At 40.7% G+C, this 13,479-nt stretch overlaps 1 long non-coding RNA gene across 1 annotated transcript in view; it reads left to right on the top strand.

The window, feature by feature from the left end:
- LOC109499521 overlaps positions 1-13,479 on the top strand; it is a 581,435-nt gene that overhangs the window by 439,966 nt on the left and 127,990 nt on the right. The window contains exons 5-6 of the long non-coding RNA XR_002742161.2: positions 10,494-10,685; positions 12,481-12,579. This is a non-coding gene — a long non-coding RNA (uncharacterized LOC109499521). The remainder of the gene's footprint in view (positions 1-10,493; positions 10,686-12,480; positions 12,580-13,479) is intronic.

Here is a 13,479-nt window from a genome sequence, read left to right on the forward strand (position 1 = left end):
ATATTCCATTTGACAATAGATTCCTCTTTTCTTCAGGATGGAAAACAGCCCTCTCTTCCCCCCCCCCCCCTTTTTTTAAAAAGACCATGGCATTGTCAGCTTATGGTGGTGGTGAGGGCAGCATGGGCAGTGAGGTAATGACATACAGAATTTTTTTTTTTAAGATGCTGGTGATGATGAGGGGATTGGAAAATTTTACAAGAGGTATGAATAGACAGGTAGTTGACCTCTGGTTCCCACATAACACAAATGCCCCCACAGGCAAAAAAGTAATAACAGATTTTGTCCTATATCTTATAATTTAAATAAGGCAAAAACTTGTGATATTTATTTCACAGATTGTACATTTTTAAGATCCTCCCTCAAATAAAAAAAACCCACCTAATCTGTAATAGTTATTGCAAGCTGTCCATTTTGCGCTAATATGAAATAAAAAGAGCTTTCTGAAAAGAAATTTTACTGGCTTTGTCTTTTTCCTTTTTTTTTCTTGAAAACCTGTTCCCATTCCAACATGCTCTCGTTTTTATGATCCCTTCCTATTTTCCTTGGCTTAGTGGGAGTAAATAGCTCTTGATTATAGTTGCCCCAAACAGTCTGAGCAGTGGAGGTAAACCTGGTTCAAAGAAAAGAGGTTGTTTGTCAAATGGAAACAAATTACTTCCAGGCTTGATTTTAATCAAATAATTGTATCTTGAGTCCCTCTAATGAGGCTTTTGAAAGTCTCCCAAAACTATAACAAGATTGAACAAATGTTCTGCTGTGGGATGTGTTTCCTCATCAAGCATAAAAGGAAAGATGGAAGGAAGGAAAGAAAGAAGGAGAGAAGGGAGGGAGAGAGGAAGTAGAGGAGGAAGAAAGAAAGGAAGTAAAAAAAGGGAAGAAAAGGAAAGGAGTGAGCAAGGGAGGGAAGGAAAAAATTAATAATAGTATTTAATTTTGTGAATGTGATTTTTTTAAACAAACTGTTCAGTAAACTGTGTTACTTGCATCTATTGTGTGTGTTCAGTCACTTTTTAAAATTTTGAACTAAACTGAGATTTACAGAAAAGTCACAAAAACCGTACAGCTTCCCTCTCCCAGCTTCTTCTAAGGCTAACATCTTACATAACCAGGGCACAAGGATCAGGATCAGGAAATTAACGTTGGTACATTACTAGTAACCAAAGTAATCCCTGTATTTTCATGTCACCAATTTTTCTGGTAATGTCCTTTTTTTCTGTTCCAATAGCCTATCCAGGTTTTTACCTTATGGTTAGTTGTTATTTCTCCTAACTCCCAGGCAGTCTGCAAGAATACCTCACTTTTCCCTTCTTTCAAGACCTTGACACTTTTTTTTTAATTTTTTTTAACGTTTATTTATTTTTGAGACAGAGAGAGACAGAGCATGAACAAGGGAGGGTCAGAGAGAGGGAGACACAGAATCTGAGACAGGCTCCAGGCTCTGAGCTGTCAGCACAGAGCCCGATACGGGGCTTGAATTCACTGACCATGAGATCATGACCTGAGCCGAAGTTGGCCACTTAACCTACTGAGCCACCCAGGCGCCCCAAGACCTTGACACTTTTAAAGGTTATTGATCAGTTCATTTTCCAATGTCCCTTAAGTGGGGTTAAACTAATTTAAACATGTTTTCTAACTCTTGACTGAAATATAAATATCCTTTCCCCCCTTTTTCCTAATGTGGGCTTGTTCAATGTTTCTTAATCACCGTGCTGAGGTTATTATACACCTTTGGCAAGAATATCAAAGAAATGATGTGTCCTTTTCGGTGCATCTTCTCACGGGGCTCATAATGTTCAGATATCTTATTACTGGTGACACTGACTTTGATTACTTGGTTAAGACGGTTTCTGTTGATTTTCCCACTGTGAAGTTACTATCCTACCCTCTGTGGTTAATAAGTAACTCAGGGAAGATTCTTTGAGACTGTGTGACTCCTCAAACTTCTGCTCACTGAATTTGGCTTGTCTTCTGCTCACTGAATTTAACTTGTCTGCAACAGTTACCATCCTAGTGTTTGCATAGTGGTGTTTGATGTTTCATCTTTGTTTCTGTAGTTATTACTTGGAATTCTACTGTAAGGAAGAAGTTTCCCTTCTTTCCTAATTATTTGTTTTTTACGTATTTTAAATTTAGTCTGTTTGTCTGTGTTAGATTAAAATCTAACTGTCCTATTATTTATTTTATCATTTAGATTATTCCAGCCGTGTCTATTGGGAGTAGCCTCAGGTTGGCTCCCTTTCCTTTGACAAGCCCTCATCCTTTCTGAGTACATCTTTCCTTTCTGATACCACTAGATGTCCCAGACTTATCTTGCATATTCTCTGCCTTTGCCCTGGAGTCAGTAATTTCTCCCAAGAAATCCTGGTTCCTTCACTGTGGAGAATAGGACTTAGAAACCTAGAACTCATGGTAGTGTTTCTAGACCCTTATAGAAAGCAAAACCAAGAAATATACGTCTGAGTTACTTTTCAAAGGTTGCCACAACATTAATCCAAGTCTGGCAATTGTTTTTTAAAAAAATTAATGTTTATTTTTGAGAGAGAGACAGAGACAGAGTGTGAGCAGGGGAGGGGCAGAAAGAGAGGGAGACACAGAATCTGAAGCAGGTCCAAGGCTCCGAGCTGTCAGCACAGAGCCTGATGTTGGGCGAACCCACGAACCCTGAGATCATGACCTGAGCCCAAGTCAGACACTTAACAAACCGAGCCACCCAGGTTCCCCAGTCTGGCAATTTAATGTAACAGAAATGTCTCCTTTCAAAGTTCTAGAGACAAAAATCTGACCTATCAAACCAACTTTGTATTTTTGCATAAATGCCAATTGTCAGAGTTTATTATTATTATTATTATTATTATTATTATTATTATTATTAATGTATTGATTAATGTATTATTAAGGTATTGACTCAGTTTGCTAATATTTTCTTTAGAATTCTGACTTTATTGAAGAAGTAAAATTGGTCTGGAGGTCTTTTTCTGTTTCTTTTTTTCTTGTTTCTCAATCTCTGCTGCTGGCCATACCAAGGGCATGGGTACCGTGCGAGACTAGAGATTGCTTGTCTTAATTTTTCTCTTTTTACAGTCAATTAGTTTTGCTATGTCTTCAAGTAATTGTTTTTAATGTTTATTTATTTTTGAGGGAGAGTCAGAGACAGAGCGTGAGTGAGGAAGGGGCAGAGAGACACAGGGAGACACAGAGTCCAAAGCAGGTTCCAGGTTCTGAGCTGTCAGCACAGAGCCCGATGCAGGGCTTGAACCCACGAACAGCGATATCGTGACCTGAGCTGAAGTCGGAGGCTTAACCGACTGAGCCCCCAGGTGCCCCATGTCTTCAAGTAATTTTGAGCCTGTGGTTGTGCTTTGAGTTTTCATCAACGTGGAACTGTTTCATGTTGCTGGGGAGGAGATTTGGGAAGTTTTTCATTATATACCTTCTGTTGCACAGCTCCCTGGAAGTCCCCTGGCTGTCGCCCTTGAGGTTCCAATTCTATTTGTCATCCTTCACAGTGGGGTTATCTGTTCCCAGGTGACGTACAAGCTAACCAATAACGTCAAAAATATCAAGAATTGTTAACCTGAAGTACCCAAAGCTAGCTGGGAACTGTCGCTGAGATCCTAGTGTGTGACACCAGGCAGGGCTTTTGTCCCCGTAACAGAAAGATGAGAGGACATGCACACTGAGGTTTGATTTCCTGGTGAGGGCACGTGTTTTGAAACCGAACATCTCTCTGTGTGAATGGCCGATGCACAGTCCTGAACAAGTTCCTTAACTTTCCTATGTGTCATCTTTGTAGAGGACTCCTCTACAAAATCTCCAGGGTGTTGGGAGAGATGAGCATATCATGTGTTAAAATTATCTTGGCCGCCTGGGTGGCTCAGTCGGTTGAGCGTCTGACTCTTGACTTCAGTTCAGGTCATGATCTCAGGGTTCCTGACTTTAAGCCCCACATTGGGCTCTGCACTGAGAGCGTGGAACTGCCTGGGATTCTGTCTCTCCCTCTCTCTCTGCCCCTCCCCCACTTGTGTTCTCCTCTCTCTCCCTCTTTATCCCCCCCCCCCCCCCGTCTCAAAAAAATAAACTTAAAAAAAAGAATTTAAAGGAAATTACCTACCAAGAGTGCTAGGCATGGTGTGTGTTCAAAAATGTTCTTGAATTTACCATTTTCTTTCCTGTAATTTTTCTTGAGATAATACATGCTCTGGGGGTGCTTGGGTGGCTCAGTAGGTTAAGCTTCCGACTCTTGATTTCATCTCAGGTCATAATGTCACGGTTTGTGGGATTGAGCCCCATGTTGGGCTCTGCGCTAACAATGCACAGCCTATTTGGAATTCTCTCTCTCCCTATCTTTCTGCCCCTCCCTCTCTCAATGTAAACGAGTAAACTTAAAAAAAATAATACATGGTCTGGAGTGTTCCTTCTTCTTCACATTCCTGTATTGGATATATGGTCTTTTCTGCATTTTGATACAATATTCTCATGACCCTCCCACTCTGCCAAATCCTAAGTCAGCAATCTTAACACATCCTGAGATCCATGATTGCCAAAGCACAGAGTCTACTTCAGTCCTCACTGTGGGGTATTCTGTTGCGTAAAAATTACAGGCAAATATCCAACCATGGGCTCAGACTATTAACATTGAATCCAGTCAGGCACAAGTTGGGATTTGTGGTGTTTAGAAGTTCTTTCCATTTTCTCTTGACCTCTGAGTCCTCATGACTGATTCTTCCAGAAACCCAGAAACCTACCCCCGTGCAACTCTGCCTTTCATTCATTCAGTCAGCTCAGCTCTGCTCAGTGCAGCTCAGGACCATTCAGATGGCTTCTGTTCACTGTGGGGCGTGAGGTCCCTCACTGGTGAGGCCGGTGCTGCAGACGGGGCTCCTTACCTGTCACCGGGGAATAACGTTGCTGTTGGGGCTAATGGTGTGTTGGACAATTGGCAGGAACACCAAGCAATCTTCCTGGTGAGTTGGCTGTGATGAGTAGGGTCCAGAAGAAGAGGGGTGGATTCTTCTTGGGTTTTGGAACAGGGACAGACAGTGATGTAGGAACTGGTCGCTGTGAAACGTGTAGGATTTTGCCCAAGATGAAATGAGGAGTGACAGCAGTGGACATTGTGATGACCTCAGGGTATATACCAGCTGGTGGGTTTTCAACAGAACCCTTGGAGGCCTAGACTTTCCCTGAGGACTCCAGAAGCTTGGAAGGGCCGTTTGTTGTCTGAAGGGACAGAGGTGATAGGAGTGTGCAGAACGAACAGAGCTGATGCAGGCCAACCGGTTCACGTTTCAAAACATCATCTACTGACTCTCGAGTTTCAAGGGTCTAGCTGATCTATGCCTGAGTTAAAGAGTCCCCATCCTCTAAAAGCTCACTGCTCTTTTAACATCTTCAAGCTTTATTTCCTCCTTTGTCATTTTACTCTCTGTCTTCATAGCTGGAACCTGGTTCCCTGTGTGTCTCATTGATTGCTGAGTTTCTGTTATTCCCTTCATTCTGACCATTGTGGCCTCCCAACCCCCGTCCGCCAGCTCTCTGCTCGCCTAATAGAGATGAGCACTTCCCATCAGGTTGCCTCATTGGATTGAAAAAGCATTGTCGGTGTTAAGGAAGGGTATACATGAGAGGGTTATGAGGGAAATTCTGGCCTAGAGCAGCTTATAAAGTTCAGCATTCTCCATCGTTTGAAATAAACTTTCCTCATTACTTTTTTTTTGTCTCCTAAAGATATCATGACTCTATGGAGACATTAGAGGAAGAATAACCAGATTCCATCATGTTATTTCCTAGCTGGATGTAAAAGCCAGGGTAGCCTTGGAAGCTTCCAGCTGAAGGTGAAAGAGCCCTGTCATGTCTGCTTTCCTGAATGATGGGGTAGGACTTCCCTATCCTGACCAAATGGACTTCCGACGACTAGTTATTGGGCGAAGGCGTGGAGATTTAAGGGCTTAGGTATTACAGCAGCCAGCATTAAAACCCACCAGAGACCGCAGACATACACCTCTGTGCCTTTTTTTTACCTGTTTCCTTTCGTTGAAGGTCCATAAATAACAAGATTCGAAACATGCCTGGGAAAGCTGTGTTGCTAGAGACTTAAATAAACAAACATAGATACCTCTGCCCAGAGGTTCTCTCTGTGTGCGTGCCTGCTTGTTTGTTTTATTGGGAATTACCCTCCAGCAAACATTAGTGTGACCCAGGTCCAGGAATGAGCTTTCTACGTAATAAAGATAAGAACAGGTGCTTCAAGTGCAGACACCTGCTTCTCCTGGGCACACGGCTGCGCAGGTGTGCAGAAGAGCCATCTTGGAATCTACAAATACATATTTGCTAACTTGAGAACAAAATGTCTTATGGTTTTCCAAATATTTATCGTTTCCAGAGCTGTCGTTCTTTCCAGGGGGCTTGCTATTTATTACTTTGCTGCAGCCTCAGAACATCCTTTATCTGGTGATGCAGATCGACTGGCAATGAGTTCTTCTACTATCCGAAAATGTCTTTATTTGATCTTAATGTTTGAGGACTATTTTTGTCTTGGTGGAGAATTCTGGACTGTCAGGGTTTATTTTGTCTTTCAGCCCTTCGCAGATGCCTGGTCTCTGATGTTTTAGTGAAGACGTCTGTGATTACTAACATCAGCGGTCACCTGTTAGTATGTGTTTCTGGGGACTTTACTATCTTTGTATTTTGGTTGCAAGAGTGGGGGTTTTCATTTTATTTGTTCTGTCTGGAATTTGGTAGGCATCTCACAAGTGGAAATCTAGGTCTCTCCCGAAATTTGCGAGTTTGGGGCCATTATTACTTTAAATATTTTTCTGCCCGTGTTTCTCTTTGCTATTCTTGGGACTCCATTTACTAAAACATTAGATGTTTTGCTATTACCTTATGAGACCCTGAGATCCTTTTTTTTTCTTCAATTTTTTCCAACTTCCTTTCTAATATAGAGGTCTTCTGTTTTTTTTTCCTTACTTTATTGAAGTGCCTAGAACCTTCAGTACAAGGTTGAATAGAAGTGGTGAGAGTGGATATTCTTGGGTTTTCCTGATGAAAGGTGGAAAATTAGGTCTTTGTCATCAAATATTATGTTAGTCATAGGTTTCTCATAGATGTCCTTTATTAAGTTGAGGATGGTCCTCTCAGTATTTTGCTGAGGGCTTTCTTTGTTTTGTTTTATTTTTTAGTATTTATGCTGGATTTTGTTAAATAGTGTTTTTGGCTTCTATTTCAGTAATCGTATGTCTCTTTTTCTTTAGATTGTTACTATGGTGAATTATAATGATTGCTTTCCTCATGCTAGAAGACTCTTGTATCTCTAATATAAACTCCACTTAGTCATGGCCTATTAATACTTTTAAGTATTTTTAGATTAGATTTGCTAAAATTTGTTTAGCATGTTCACATCTCTATTTATGAGGGATATTAGTCAGTAGTTTACTTTTCTTACAATGTCTGTGTCTGATTTTTGTCTGTGGGTAAGGCAACCATCATAGAATGAGTTGGGAAGAATAGCTTCTTCAGTTTTTCGGACTTTACGTGTAATGGTGAGTTTTCTCCCTTTAGCATGTGGCTTCTTGGAAAATGTGAGCTTGAGGCTTTCTTCATGGAAAGGATTTTAAATATGCATTCAGTTTTTCAAAAAATATACAGGGCTATTCATTTGGTCTGTTGCTTCTTGACTGAGCTCTGGTAATTTACTTCTTTTAAGGGATTTGTTAATTTCATTTAATATGTCAATTTCAAATTCAAAGTTGTTCATAGTATTCTTTTATTAGCCTTTCAAATCCGTACACTCTGTAATGGGGAGCCTCTCTCAATCCTGCTATTTGTGATTTGTTTATTTCCTCTTTTCCCTATCTGTCTTTCTAGAGGTTTATTGATTTTCTCAAATAACCAGCTTTTTAAATTTTCATTTACTTTATTTTTTCTTTCCTATTATATGGATGTCTGTTCGAATGCTTATTATTTTATCTTTTCTACTTATTTTGGGTTTGATTTGCTCTAATTTTTTTAGTTTCTTTGACTTTTTGGTGTTTATTTATTTTTGAGAGAGAGACAGAGACAGAGCATGAGCAGGGGAGGGGCAGAGAGAGAGGGAGACACAGAATCTGAAGTGGGTTCAGGATCTGAGCTGTCAGCACAGAGCCCGACGCAGGGCTTGAACCCACGAACTGTGAGATCATGACCTGAGCCCAAGTCAGACGCTTATCCAACTGAGCCACTCAGGTGCCCCAATTTTTCTGGTTTCTTAGGGTGGAAGCTAAAATCATTTATTTAAGATAATAAATAGACCTTTCACCCTAAATGAAGAATGAGACAATTTACAATAAACACAATGCACAATAAATTATATGTCAGAAGGTTAGAAGTGCTGTGAAGAAGAACGTAGGCGTTGGTCAGAATTGACTGGAGTGTGGTCCTTGGGACGGGGTTGCAAAATGCAATGGGGTTCTCAGTGTAGACAACATTGAAAAGCTATGTTCAGGAAGACTTGAAGGAGGCGACAGAGTTAGAGTGAGGCCTAACTTTCTGGGGAAAGAAATTTCCAAAAAGAAGTCAACACAAAGGCTCTAACATGAGACAGAACAGGAGTCTTGAGTAAAAGCAAGGAGGCCAGTATGGCTGGAGAGTGAGGGAGGAACCAGAATATCAGTGGTGGAGGAGGGCCTCTTACAGGGTGTAGGTCACGGATCTCCTCCATCACTAGTGTTCTAATGGGTCTCATTGCAGTCTTTTTTTTATTACTCTTTAAATTTTTTAATGTTTATTTTTGAGAGAGAGAGAGAGCAGGGGAGGGGCAGGGAGAGAGGGAGACACAGAATCTGAAGCAGGTTCCAGGCTCTGCTCTGACAGCTCAGAGCCTGACCCAGGGCTCGAAACCCATCGAGATCATGACCTGAGCCGAAGTTGGAGGCTTAACAGACTGAGCCAACCAGATGCCCCCTATTTCGGTCATTTTTAAGGTAAACCCTTGGAGGATGTAATCATCCTCCTTAGAGCTGGCCTTGCAATGGAGACCTGGGGGTGGGGGTGGGGGTGGGAAATGGACACTTGTGCAAATTGGGAAACTGGAAGAAAAATGCATATTGTTTCTATTGACATTAACCTATATTCATCTTTTACCTATTTCCCCTCATTTTTACCATCCCTTCTGATTGAATCATAGCCCTCACGAATCATTGCTAATCTCGGCTTTCTAAGGTAAATAATCAATTTCCTCATTTGAAAGAAAAAAATCGAATACGCCCAGATTCTGCTGAAATATCCTTTTTTTTATGGACAAAATGGCAAAGTTGGTATTTGGATGAACGCAGTGATAATTTATTTCCAAGGATCAGATGAACATTTTTGACACAATACATTGTGTTACGTGAACGAATGTAAGGGTTTTTGTCTCTGACCTCCTGAAAATGGATGACACATTGAAAATAATTTCATGGTACACCTGAGCATTGCATTTCTAGTAGTTTTCCTCTACCTAGACCTCTTTCTAAGTTTCTGATCGTTGCCAAATAGATTGCTACATAGAACAGGTTCTGTGGTGTTTTAATTATGGCCATATGACAAAGATTGCAATTTAATTTCTTGCTTCTGAAAACCGCGTATCCTTTTTTTTAATTTAAGTATAGTTGGCACGTGATATCCTATTAGTTTCAGGTGTGCACCACAGTGATTTGATATTTTTATACATCACAAAATGATTTCCGTGATGTTTCACAAAACCATCACAAAATGATTTCCGTGATGTTCTTTTTCGTTTATATTCATCTGTATACTCCCTTTCATTCTGGAGGTGTCTTATAAGGCCATGTGTAGCTGTGGAGGAGACATAACAAGAAAAACAAATAAATGAAAACTCAAGCACGCTTTTTTATGATTCTTTTAAAGATTCCATCCTGAAGGCAGGGTTTTCTGCAGGTGGCCTTCTGAATCCACAGCTTTAGTAGACGCACAGAGGTGGCGTCGCTGTGACACATGGCGGGGAAGACTCACGTGCGCGTGCTCTCTCATCCTCTCACATCTCCGAAGGCACTCGGTCGCTTGCTTTGTGTGATGCACACACAGGGCTGCCTCTGAACGCGTGAAAAAGAAAACAGGTTGGCTTAACCCAAGAAATGCTATATCCACAATGATAGTGTTTGTCACCACACCAGCCCCATGTAACACAGTTCTCTTTGCACGCAACACTAGAAACAGTGCCATGTTGAGTGTAGAAGAGAATGAGTGGGTGAAAATAGCACTCGTTCACCTGAATTTGTCACTCTATTGATAGTGATGGGGGCAATCACAATGAAAAAAGCAGGAGGAGGTGCGGTGTGGCTGAATTTTGTGAAAAAATGACACTCTTGTAACAATATTAATAATACGAGTTAAGTCTTACATAAAAGGTGTGAAATTGAGCTCCAAGTCAAACCTTGAGTACATATCAGGAAACCCCAAATCTTTGGATCAAGCGAATTGTTAAGATGTGGTTTATACTGTTTCCGCACCAGGTCGATACATCAGCAGGCAACCCCCAAAAGAGACCACGTCTGTCAGTATCATGTGACCCGAGACATGAAGGATGTGAGGTCCGCAGGAATCCTTATCATGCATGGAACGCTGTACCCAGGACGCTAACCCCCAAGCGATGCTTGTCTTCACCTCGTGGATAAGGACTCTGAAATTCAGAGCGAATAAATGAGGTAAATACCACTCAGCCACTGTGTACCCCACATCAGGACTCAGGCCAAGGTGCTTTTGCTAAATCCCCAAGTCTCCCTCTTTGCATCCTGACATCTTAAAAAAAAGTATCACTTTTTTTAGCCCACCTCAAACAGTGAAAAGGACCTTTGCTTCCTCTTTTTTTTTCTTTTTTCTTTCTGTCTAACTTTCCCGACCCAAATATTTACCACTGAGTTCAAATCTTGTGTTAATTGCGGATTTCAGAGCTTGGCGAGAGGTTGGCTATAAACATCGGGCGTGTCTGATTATCTACATTGGTGCAGTGCTGTTGGAAGAAACTTGTTTTAGGATTTCAGCATCTTTTAACAACGCAACAGGATGCATTGGGACATACTTGGTATCTTCCTGTCACTGCACCTTGTTCCATAGGCTATATGACAGCAAGGGACATGTGGCACGAGTAACACGAATCCGAGTGAATAACCCATTCTTCCTCTTTTTTTTTTTTTTTTTTTGTAAATGACATTACTTTCATGGGTGCACACTGGCAAGATGACGTAGACTTCTATGTTTTCCTTTTTACGAAACTGCATACTGTCTTTCTTCACTCATTTTCCCTGTGAATATATATGTGCTGCCAGAAATTATATTTAAACTACTTGCTTATTGAAGTAGTTACTGCAATTTTCATGCTTTCAATGTGAAGGCATTTTCAATGTGGTGCATTTAAGGGTTTAAAAGCAGCAACAACCCACTTTCCACACCTCTGCTTCCAGCGGCTCCAGCAAAATTTGAAAACCTTCTTATGTAGAAGGACAAAGAGGCAGGGTCACCTACGTGTGCCTTCTGCTTAAATTGAGGTGGGCTAATTCATGTCTTTTCCTTCTTTTTTTTTTTTTTCCTTGAAGATAACTGCTATTTTCACCACACAGAGGAAAAAGGGTTTTACTGTACATTTCTATAATGGAGCTAAAAGAATCCAGTAGCTTGTCTGAATTGAAAGGTCTAATTAGATTCTCCTTTAATGTAAGATCTTGGCTTCAAGGTACTTAACCACTAAAAGAGAGAGGGCTTTATAAAAGGAAGCCATAAAATGTTTAAACAGGAGCATCTTAAGTGTATAACTAGGAAATAAAAATACAGCACACCGTATTAACTGGGGATTTTCTAACTCATTGTGGAAACTCTTCTTTTTTCTTCTTCTTCTTCTTCTCTTTCATGCTTGTTTCCATTCTGTCTGCATCCTGGTCTCATAAAGGGAAGGGTGATAAGAGGAGGTGACTATGGGAGAAAGGATCCCAGCGAGATCTCCAATTTTAAAATAGAAGCAAGCTGTTCTAATATATTAGTAACACAAAGAGATTCACCACTTCTGCCCCTTCCAAAGGGCAATATTCCCACATGTTATTGTGGAGAAAAGATAGGGTAGGTCATTTTCTTTTTCCTTTTCTTATCTTTTCTAGATGGGCAAAATAGAGACCCTTAATGAATTTGCCATTGTTAAGCAAGACTTAACAGTATGCTACCATTCCGTTGTCTACAAGAAATCTGGGGACAAATGTTCCTGAAATGTATCTCCATAGTGAGAATTATTGACGTGAATTTTTCAGCGATTCTGTGATAATTCTTTTAGACCCTTGTGAATTGGGACTTTGTTGGGGCAGGTGAGACCTATAACCCCTGTATTTACCTCAGCCACTTGAAGCCACTTGGTTAAAACAGCTGCCTGTTAAAAGCAGTGTTAAAAGCTCCAGTGGAGGGGGAAAGAGTTTCTCAGACATGAGCTCTAGAATCTGGAATTCTCTTCTACTCCAGGATGAATTCTACACTTGATCTTAGCCAAAAGACCGAGCAGCGATCAGGATAAATTCTGTAATTGAAGAGCCTTCATGAGCCCCTCCACGGTGTAATTGTGTAAGTTCACGTGTATTTTTCTTTTGCCTTCTCCCATTTAAGAATGTCCCAGGCCTTTTATTGTGGTTCTCGTAGGACCAAAAAGAAAAGTTTTGCGAAAGAACTTGGTTTCTGGCTTCCATGCTGTTGTCTATTAGAGATCAATTTGGTTCTTCCTCTGTTTTCAAATAGTTAGAATTGGAAAGAATGCTTTTCAAGCAATGCAGTGATGAAGAGTTTCCATATTGTTGGTGTCTGTACCATTTTTCCCCCTTACAATAATATTTTTGCCCGGGAACTTAAGAAAGGACACTCTGCTCGCATTCAGGAAATATTTATTGAGTGACTGCTATGTACCAAGCACTGGGGGAAAGGATACAACGTAACACTAAACAACTATAGATTGTTACATTGCTATACTTTAAAAAGTACCTAGATAATTTGAGGCAGCTAGCAGGGTATGTAGTATGCTATACTTTTTTTTTTAACTTTAGTGAAGTTGCAAAACTATTTCAGAGTCCCTTTACACACAGCTGCAAGTTTCCTCCGTTGTTAATCTTCCTGTGGTACATTTGGTGCAACTAAGGAACCAGTGTTGATACATTATTACAACCCAACCTCATACTTTATTCCAGTATCACTATTTGTTCCTGAATGTTCTTTTACTGTCCCAGGATCCTATATGGGATCCCACATTACATTTGGTTAGCATGCTCCATAGGCTCCTTGGGAATGAAAATTTATGAAATTTACCTTGCTTTTGAAGACTTTAAACGGTTTTGAGAATTACTGGGCAGGTGCTTTGTGGAATGTCCCCCAATTTATCTTTTTTCTGTTGGTTTTTCTCATGGCTAAACAAGGTTTGCGGGTTTGGGGAAGAAAGACCACAGAGGGTCTAAACCAACTTTCGTTGAGGATAGA

Source organism: Felis catus, chromosome B2 (genome assembly GCF_018350175.1).
Source record: "Felis catus isolate Fca126 chromosome B2, F.catus_Fca126_mat1.0, whole genome shotgun sequence".
NCBI classification, from domain to species: domain Eukaryota; kingdom Metazoa; phylum Chordata; class Mammalia; order Carnivora; family Felidae; genus Felis; species Felis catus.